The sequence below is a fragment of the Chlorocebus sabaeus genome, chromosome 11 (genome assembly GCF_047675955.1).
Source record: "Chlorocebus sabaeus isolate Y175 chromosome 11, mChlSab1.0.hap1, whole genome shotgun sequence".
NCBI classification, from domain to species: domain Eukaryota; kingdom Metazoa; phylum Chordata; class Mammalia; order Primates; family Cercopithecidae; genus Chlorocebus; species Chlorocebus sabaeus.
In genome coordinates, this window is record NC_132914.1 from 48,743,890 (window position 1) to 48,754,379 (window position 10,490).

General features: G+C 43.9%; 1 non-coding gene across 1 annotated transcript; it reads left to right on the top strand.

Moving 5' to 3' along the window:
- Positions 1 to 7,756: 7,756 nt before the first annotated feature.
- Positions 7,757 to 7,860, top strand: LOC119623948 (U6 spliceosomal RNA). The gene has a single exon (XR_005240048.1). It is a non-coding gene; the product is annotated as a U6 spliceosomal RNA (small nuclear RNA).
- The last annotated feature ends 2,630 nt before the right edge of the window (positions 7,861 to 10,490 follow it).

Genomic DNA, 10,490 nt, shown 5'->3' on the forward strand with positions numbered 1-10,490 from the left:
GCCAAAAGTCATGTTGAGGTCCAGAGGTAGTGGATGGATGAGCAGAAAGAACACTTGGGGGGCCATAGACAGGTGAAATATGATTTTATTCAGCAGCAGCTCTCATCAACAGCTTTCTCACACTGTCTGCCCTGTCGCAGCTGCTTAGTCCAGCTCCCACACACAGTTGCATGCCCCCTGCCTTCAGCTTAACTCTCTCTGGGCACGAGCAAGCTGAGCTGTGTCCTGGCTCCCCTCTGTCCGTCTGTAAAAAACACATTCCATTTTTGCCTTCCTGGTCCCCAATTTATACTTAAGAGTAACTGACAACATTAATTGAATTTTTATTGTGTACCAAACACTATATTTAACACTTCACAAGCATTAATCCTCATAGTAGGCTGGCACCAAAATTCACGCCTGTAATCCCAGCACTTTGGGAGGCCGAGGCAGGCAGATCACTTGAGGCCAGGAGCTTCAGAATGGCCTGGGCAACATAGCAAGACTATGTCTCTACCAAAAAAACAATCCTCATAATAAACTAATGGGGCAGGAACTATTATATATTATTATTCTCATTTTGCAAATTGGAATCTGAGACTTAGAGTATAATTTGCCTAAGGACACAGCTAGTTAGTGGCAAAGCCAGGCTTTGAACACAAATCTGTTAGACCCACCAGCCGAGACTCAACCACCACACCATATCACCTCCATCTTGTACACCTTAAACAATTCCCTTCCATTCAAAAATTGAGACAAGAATAACACAAGGTAGTCACAGAATAGAAAACTCCAGGAGTTCAAGACCGCCGTGAACTGTGATCATGCTAATGCACTCCAACTTGGGAAACAGAGCAAGACCCTGTCTCTAAAAAAAAACAATTAAAAAAAAACCTGTGGATTGCAGCCAGGCACAATGGTTTATGCCTATAATCCCAGCACTTTGGGACAAGGCAGGCAGATTACTGGAGCTCAGGAGTTCGGGACCAGCCTGGCCAACATGGTGAAACCCTGTTTCTACTAAAAATACAAAAGTTAGCTGGGTGTGGTGGTGGCTGCCGGTAGTCCCAGCTACTTGGGAGGCTGAGGCAGGAGAATCGCTTGAACACAGGAGGCAGAGGTTGCAGTGAGCTGAGATGGCGCCACTTCATTCCAGCAAAAAACAAACAAAACAAACAAACAAACAAAACAAACTGTAGGTTGCAACTAGTATATTTTTTCTTTTCTTTTCTTTTTTTTATTCTTGAGTTGGACACAGCAAGAAAACAGACGTATATTTATTTTTTGTAGAGACAGGGTCTCTCCAGGCTAGTCTCAAACTTCAGGACTCAAGGGAACCACCTGCCTTGGCCTTCTAAAGTGCTGAAATAAAACAGAATTTTTTTTTTTTTTTTTTTTTTCCCGAGACAGAGTCTTACTCTGCCACCCAGGCTAAAATGCAGTAGCACAATCTTGGCTCGCTGCAACCTCCACCTCCCAGGTTCAAGCAGTTCTCCTGCCTCAGCCTCCCAAGTAGCTGGGATTACAGGCATGTGCCACCACATCCAGCTAATTTTTGTATTATTAGTAGAGACAGGAGTTTCACCATGTTGGCCAGGCTGGTCTCGAACTCCTGACCTTGTGATCTGCCTGCCTCAGCCTCCCAAAGTGCTGGGACGACAAGCGTGAGCCCCTGCGCCCGGTCAGAATTTTTAAAAAATAGAATAGAAAATATCAGAGAATGTCAAAGGCACTAAGGTAAGTGTTGTTTTGTGCAACTTTAAGAGTGTGTGCCTGTGTGTGTGCGTGTGTACTGGGTTACTATAAAATATATTTCTTGGCTAGACACGGTGGCTCTCACCTATAATCTCAGCACTTTGGGAGGCTAAGGCAGAAGGATCACTTGAGCCCAGGAGTTCAAAACCAGCCAGGGTAACATAGTGAGATCCTATTTTTACAAAAAATTAAAAAATTAGGCCAGGCGCGGTGGCTCACACCTATAATCCCAGCACTTTGGGAGGCTGAGGTGGGCCGATCACTTGAGCTCAGGAGTTTGAGACCAAGTGGGCAACATGGCAAGACCTCATCTCTAAAAAAAATACAAAAATTAGCTGGGAGCGGTGGCACATGCCTATAGTCCCAGCTACTGGGGAGGCTGAGGCAGGATAATCACTTGAGCCCGGGAGGCAGAGTTTGCAATGAGCTGAGATTGCACCACTGCACTCCAGCCTGGGCAATGGGAGTGAAACCCTATCTCAAAAAATAAATAAATAAAAATAAAACTTAGCCAGGCATGGTGGTGCAAGACTGTAATCCCAGCTACTCAGAAGGCTGAGGGAGGAAAATCGCTTGAACCCAGGAGGTGGAGGTTGCAGTGAGCCAAGATCATGCCACTGCACTCCAGTCTGAGCAACAGAGCGAGACCCATCTCAAAAAAACAAAAAATCAGCCAGGCATGGTAGCCTGCTCTTATAGTCCCAGCTACTCTGGAGGCTAAGGCAGGAGGATCCCTTGAGCCCAGGAGTTCAAGGCTGCAGTGTGCTATGATTGCATACTTCACTCCAGCCTGGGTGATAAGGTGAGACCCCATCCCTTTTTTTTTTTTTTTTTTAAGACGGAGTCTCACTTTATCGCCCACACTGGGATGCAGTGGCACGATCTCAGCTCACTGCAACCCCCACCTCCCGGGTTCAAGCGATTCTCCTGCCTCAGCCTCCCAAGTAGCTGGGACTACATACAGTCTTGCACCACCATGCCCAGCTAATTTTTGTATTTAGTAGACACGGGGTTTCACCACATTGGCCAAGCTGGTCTCAAACTCCTGACCTCATGATCCCCTCTCCTTGGCCTCCCAAAGTTCTGGGATTATAGGCGTGAGCCACCGCACCCGGCCTGAAACCCCATCTCTTAAAAAAAAAAAAAAAAATTAGCCAGGCTCAGTGGCTCACACCTGTAATCGAGCACTGTGGGAAGCTGAGGCAGGAGGATCCTTTGAGCCCAAGAATTCAAGGTTGCAGTGAGCTATGATTATACCTCTGCACTCCAGCCTGGGTGACCGAGTGAGACTGTGTTTCAAAAAAAAAAAATTATTAAATAAAAAAATATATGCCCTACCTCACATAATTGTGTTAAAATTGAGTGATATGTAAATACAAGATTATTTTATAAACTATAAAAATGTTCACAAGTCTTAGGTAAAAACCTGTATATAATATTAAGTAAACAAGTGAAATTCGATGTAGTAGAAATTATGCAGCTAAAAGTGTATTAGGTATGATTTTGTTTTGTTGTGTTTTGTGATTGTCAGTGACAGAAACCCAATTCAAACTGCTTGTGTTCAAAAGGAGCTGAATCATTCACATAAACTGAAAAACCCAACAATGCAGCTCACTGTAGGCAGGACTGAAGCTGGGGACCCAGATATCACCAGGCCACTGTCCACATGTCCCTTTCCTTTTTTTCCCTCCCCCCACTCCTCCTCCTCCTCCTCCTCCCCAGCCCCTCCTTCTCCTTCTCTTTTTTTTTTTTTGTAATAGGGACAGGGTCTCATTTTGTTGCCCAGGCTGATCTCAAACTTCTGGCTTCAAGCGATCCTCCTGCCTCAACATCCCAAAATTCTGGGATTACAGGCTAGAGCCACTGTACCAGGCCCTGTTTCTTTCTTTCTATTTCTCACTCTCTAGTCTCTGCTTTAGAATCAGTGTGGTTTTGTTCTCAGGGAGGTTTCCCTGCATGGTAGAACAATGACCACCATCTGCACTGGGCTGACTTGATCCTTTTTCCTATAGTTCCAGCAAAAGTCCCAGGGAAACTTACTTGGGAGGCTGAGGTGGGAGGAACACATGGGCCTGGGAAGCAGAGGTTGAAGTGAGATTGCACCACTGCACTCCAGTCTGGGCAACAGAGCAAGACTCTGTCTCGAAACAAAAACAAAAACAAAACAAAACAAAAAAGATGAGTAGTGTCCTAGCCTAGACTCCAAGAAGTCTTTCCAGACTAACACAGAAAGCTCTGCCTGCTACCTAGCTTGAGTCATGAGCCAGTACCAAACCAAAAACAGTGGCCATGGGGTGCCTGGGACACAAGCTGATGCTTGGAGGCAGGGTGGGGTCAGCCCTGCTTGAGTCACCTGAACTGAAAAAGAGGTTGGTGGGGGAGTCTTCTCAAGGGGCAGAGTAAGAGATTCAGAATGATTGCACTTTTTTTTTTCTTTGAGACAGTCTCACTCTGTCACCCAGGCTGGAGTGCAGTGCCTCGACCTAGGCTCGCTGCAACCTCCACCACCCAGATTCAAGCAAGTCTCCTGCCTCAGCCTCCCAAATAGCTGAGATTACAGGTGCACACCATCAAGCCTGGCTAATTTTTGTATTTTCTTTTTTGTTTTTTTGTTTGTTTGTTGTTTGTTTTTTGAGACGGAGTTTCACTCTTTTGCCCAGGCTGGAGTGCAGTGGCATGATCTCGGCTGACTGCAACCTCCACCTTCCGGTTTCAAGTGATTCTGCCTCAGCCTTCCAAGTAGCTGGGATTACAGGCGCCCACCACCATGCCCATCTAATTTTTGTATTTTTAGGAGAGATGGGGCTTCACCATGTTTGCCAGGCTGGTCTTGAACTTCTGACCTCGTGATCCGCCCGCCTCGGCCTCCCAAAGTGCTGGGATGACAGGCATGAGCCACCGTGCCCGGCCTAATTTTTGTATTTTTTTAGTAGAGACAGGGTTTCACCATGTTGGCCAGGCTGGTCTCGAACTCCTGACCTCAGGTGATCCGCCCACATTGGCCTCCCAAAGTGCTGGGATGACAGGCGTGAGCCACCCCGCCCGGCCTATGACTGTACTTCTAATGCTGAATAGGATTAGTCTGGAAAGATTTCTTGGAGTCTAGGACACTACTTATCTTGCTGTTAGTTTCTTCTGTTTAATTTTCTCATATACCAATCAATGCAGTAAGGATATATAACATATATGTTCATTTAATTCAGTTTCATTCAACAAGTGCACTATTTGTAAAGGATCTACTATGTTCCAGGCACTGATTCTGGGCAGTGGGATATAGCAATGATAAAGACATAAAAAGTTCCTGTTCTCTGAAAACCTATATTCTGTGGGGCAGACAGACAACAACTAGTCAATAAGTATACATCAATAAGTACAGATCATTAAATTTTATTAAAAAACAAATTTAAAAATCAGGAAATGGAGCAGCAAGAGCTATAGGTAGGAGATCAGGACTATTTCAGAAGAGATGGTTAAAGACCTCACTCATTGACTTTTGTTTTTTGTTTGTTTGTTTATCTTATTTTTTGAGATGGAATCTAGCTCTGTCACCCACACTGGAGGGCAGTGGTGCGATCTTGGCTCACTGCAATCTCTGCCTCCCAGGTTCAAGCAATTCTCCTGCCTCAGCCTCCTGAGTGGCTGGGATTACAGGTGTGGGCCACCACACCCGACTAATTTTTATATATATATATGTGTGTGTGTGTGTGTGTGTGTATATATATATATATTTTTTTAGTAGAGTTAGAATTTCACCATGTTGGCCAGGCTGGTCTAATGCCTGACCTGGTGATCCGTCCGCCTCAGCCTCCCAAAGTGTTGAGAATACAGGCGTGAGCCACCGCGCCCAGCCACTTTTCGTTTTGTTTCTTGAGACAGAGTCTCACTCTGTTGCCCAGGCTGGAGGGCAGTGGTACAATCTCAGCTCACTGCAACCTCTGCCTCCTGGGTTCAAGCAATTCTCCTGCCTCAGCCTCCTGAGTAGCTGGGATTACAGGTGCATGCCACCATGCCTGAGTAACTTTTGTATTTTTAGTAGAGATGGGGTTTCACCATGTTGCCCAGGGTGGTCTTGAACTCCTTACCTCAAGTGATCCACCCACCTTGGCCTCCCAAAGTGCTGAGATTACAAGGGTGAGTCACTGCATCCAGCCCATGTACATTTCTTAATGAATATGTATGAAATATGTTAACCTTTTTTTCTACATTGAAACAATTTTTATGACAGTGATATCGAACCGCAAAATCCTTGAGGCCTTTCTAATGTTGATCCAGCTAGGTAAGACATTTATGAGTCTTGTTGAATGTGCAAATGTATTTAAATTGAGAGTGTGGGTGGGCGCAGTAGCTTATGCCTGTAATCCCAGCACTTTGGGAGGCCAAGGCAGGGAATCACCTGAGATCAGGAGTTGGAGACCAGCCTGACCAACAATGGTGAAACCCCATCTCTACTAAAAATACAAAAATTAGCTGGGTATGATGGCGAGCCCCTGTAATCCCGGCTTCTAGGGAGGCTGAGGCAGGAGAATCTCTTGAACCTGGGAGGCGGAGGTTGTGATGAGCTGAGATCACGCCATTGCACTCCAACCTGGGGGACAGAGTGAGACTCCATCTCAAAAAATAAAAAATAATAAAAATAAATTGAGAGCACTTTGAGGCAAGGGCTTCCTTTCTTTTATAGGAATTGAACACAGAGGAAGTTCAGTACATGGTGCTAGTGGAACAATGGGGGTACCACAGTGAACAGCAATACTGATGAGAGGGCTCCCAGGTGACCCTGCCAAAGTTGGGTGGGGAAAATTTTCCTCAAAGAGTTTCCTTAACTCTGTCCTTTTGCTCTAATTGCTGTGGACGTGCCAGGCAGCACAAAGTGGCTCCTGAGGGTGGTTCCTGCTGATGCTGGGTAAAGGTCCATTTATTGAGAGCTGAGTACTAACACAAAGAAAAACCTCCTCTGATTTCAAGCGTTAGTAAGGCTTATGTTGCTTGGAGGAGAAAAAGCTCGGAGGGGGGCACATGTGTGGAGGATGGAAGAGGAGAGGATGGGGGAAGTCAGAAGAGACCCACCCTCCCTAGTCGATTGATGACAGTTTCCCTGAACTTGGAGCCCCTATAACAAATACATACTAAGCACTGCTCGTTACCCAGTGATGCCTTTATCCTTGAATTGCACTTTGATGTGTTTGATGTTAATTCTTTACTATCTACAGTAGTTCTAGATTGCTCTACCTTTTTTATTGTTATATGGTTTGTCCTTTGCTTATCTGCTTTATTAATTTTCAGAGTATAACTTCTTAGACTCTATTTGTGAATAATACATTCTAAATTTAGTTCAGTGTCTACCTTAATTGCCCATTGCAAGCAATCACTGATAAAAACTTTTCTGGTTTTTCTGGTTTTTTTTTTTTTGAGTCAGAGTCTCACTCTGTCACCCAGGATGGAATACAGCGGCGTGATCTCAGCTAACTGCAACCTCCCGGGTTCAAGCAATTCTCCTGCCTCAGCCTCCCGAGTAGCTGCGATTACAGGTGCATGCCACCATGCCCAGCTAATTTTTGTATTTTTAGTAGAAACAGGATTTCACCATGTTGGCCAGGCTGGTCTCGAACTTCTGACCTCAGTTGACCCGCCCACCTTGGCCTCCCAAAGGGCTGGAATTACAGGCGTGAGCCACCGCACCCAGTCTGATAAAAGTTCTTTGATGATGCTTTTTGATGACTGCAATTACAAAAATCAAAGGCTACTTCTTGGCTGGGTGTGCCCGGCCCTCCCACTTGCTTCTTTAAAGGCCTTCTAAGAGCTATTCTAAGCCTGGGGCCTTTTGTATTCCCATTCTCTTCAAGAAAAACACTCTGAGGGAGGAGAGGAGAAGCAGAGTCCCCAAGTTGGTGAAGAATCACATAATGAGGGGCTGAAGTATCAGAAGACATAAAAGGATAGGCAAAAATCAACTCCAGGGCAATTAAATATCTAAAGTTGTAAAAACAAAACAAAACAAAATACCAACCAACTTCAAAATTATCTGGTGCTCACTTTGACAGCACATATACTACAACTGGAACAATACAGAGATTAGCATGGACCCTGTGCAAGGATGACACAAAAATTCATGAAGCATTCCATATTTCAAAAAAAAAAATTTTTTTTTTTTGAAAAGGCTGAGTACAGTGTTTCACACCTGTAATCCCAGCACTTTGGGAGGCCGAGGCAGGTGGATCACCTGAGTCCAGGAGTGTGAGACCAGCCTGGGCAACATGGTGAAACCCTGTCTCCACAAAAAATACAGAAATTAGCCAGGCATGGTGGCCCATGCCTGTAGTCCAGTTACTTGGGAGGCTGAGGCAGGAGGACCGTTTGAGTCCAGGATGTGGAGGTTGCAGTGGGCTAAGATTGCACCATTGCAGTCCAGCTTGGGTGACAGAGTGAGACCTTGTCTCAAAAACAACAACAACAACAAAATTATTTGAAAAAATATATAGTATTTTTATAATCAACATAAAAATTTAACAATAAAATTATGAAAAAGCAAAAGTAAAAATTGACCATTTTGATTAAATTGACTATTATAAATATTTAAAACTACCATCTAAAAAACTTTTTTTTTTTTTTTCTTTATGAGACCAAGTCTCACTCTGTCACCCAGGCTGGAGTGCAGTGGCCCAATCACGTTCACTGCAGCCTTGACCTCCTGGGCTCAGGTGATCCTCCCACCTCAGCCTCCCAAGTAGCTGGGACTACAGGCACATGCCACCACGCCTGGCTAATTTTTTCCAAATTAAACTGACAATGATATTTGTTTCACATCTACAGGACTATCAATAATCTAAAATCCTGACCATTTTAAGTGTGGGTGAGGACATGGAAAAATTAGGACTCTGATATCCTGTAAAACTGATACACCCACTTTGGAAAGCAACTTGATAATATCTACTCAAGTTGAAAATGCACTTATTCTTTGATCTAGAAAGTCTACTTCCAGATAAATGCCTTAGAGCATCGTTTTTCAATCCATTAGTGAGTCATAAAATCAATGTAGTGAGTCATGTCCAGCATTTTACAAAAATGAAATAGGACAGAATGCAAGAGAGTAGGAAATAGAGTGCATATAGCAAGGGCAGGTATTATTTTGTAAAATTTTTATTTCATCTATGAACTGGGTCTTAATATAAAACATATTTCCATAGTGGTTTCAAAAAAAACCTCTAAAAACATTCCTTAATAGAAACTCTCGGCCAGGCGTGGTGGCTCAAGCCTGTAATCCCAGCACTTCGGGAGGCTGAGACGGGCGAATCATGAAGTCAGGAGATTGAGACCATCCTGGCTAACCTGGTGAAACCCCGTCTCTACTAAAAAATACAAAAATCTAGCCGGGCGAGGTGGCGGGCGCCTGTAGTCCCAGCTGAGGCAGGAGAATGGCGTGAACCCGGGAGGTGGAGCTTGCAGTGAGCTGAGAAAAAAAAAAAAGCTCTCATCCATTAATTAGCACTAGGAGACCTGTTGGAGGATATTCCCTGAAATGTAGTGTTTGTAATAATGAAACACTAAAAACAATGTAAATGTCGATCAGTAGCAAATGGATAAGCAAATTGGGGTGTATTCATGTGATGAAACACCATTCAGTAGGCTAAATGAATGAACTTGCTGGGCCAGTGGCTCATACTTGTAATCCCAGCACTTTGGGAGGCTGAGGTGTGTGGATCACCTAAGGTCAGGAGTTTGAGACCAGCCACGTCAACATGGCAAAACCCTGTCTCTAATAAAAATACAAAAATTAGCCTGGTGTGGTGGTATGCGCCTGTAATCCCAGCTACCCAGGAGGCTGGGGCAGGAGAATCGCTTGAACCCAGGAGGTGGAGGCTGCAGTGAGCGAAGATTGTGCCACTGCACTCCAGCCTGGGTGACAGAGCGAGACTCTGTCTTAAAAAATAATAATAATAATTTTAAAAATTAAGAAAATAAAATAAATCAATGAACTTAATCTAGATGAACAAATTATGAAAACAAAGTTAAGGAAACAAAACAAGATGCAGGAAAGTAAGTGCCACATGAAACAAATTACATGAATTTTTAAAACATTAAGAAATACCATATACCATATATATGTAAATGTTCATATGTATATGTATGTGTGTATAGATGTATGTATATGTGTGTGTGTGTGTGTGTGTGTAAATACATCATAGTCAAAGAATTAAAAGCAGACTAGGCCAGGTGCAGTGGTTCATGCTTGTAATCCCAGCACTTTGAGAGGCCTAGGCGGGCAGACCACTTGAGGTCAGGAGTTCGAGAGCAGCTTGGCCAACATGGTGAAACCCCATCTCTACTAAAAATACAAAAATTAGCCAGGCATTGTGGCATGGGCCTGTAGTCCCAGCTACTCAGAGGGTGAGACAGGAAAATCCCTGAAACCCAGAAGGCGGAGGTTGCAGTGAGCTGAAATTGCACCACTGCACTCCAGCCTGGGTGACAGAGTGAGACTCCGTCTCAAAAAATTAAACTAAAAATTAAGAAAAAAAATGAAAGCAGGCTAATAAAAAAGCGATGCCTGAAGGGAATGAGAAAGGGAGGAAAATAGGTATGATACTATTTATTCATTTTGGGTAGTGGATACATAGACGAATGTTACAGTGTTCTTTGTTATTATCCTTTTAAAACATTTTTAATACATAAAAAAGAAATAGGATTAAGTGGGTTTTTGGGAATTAGGTTTTACTCTTGCTCAGAGAGTATCATAAAACTGTATTAACCATTGGTTATTA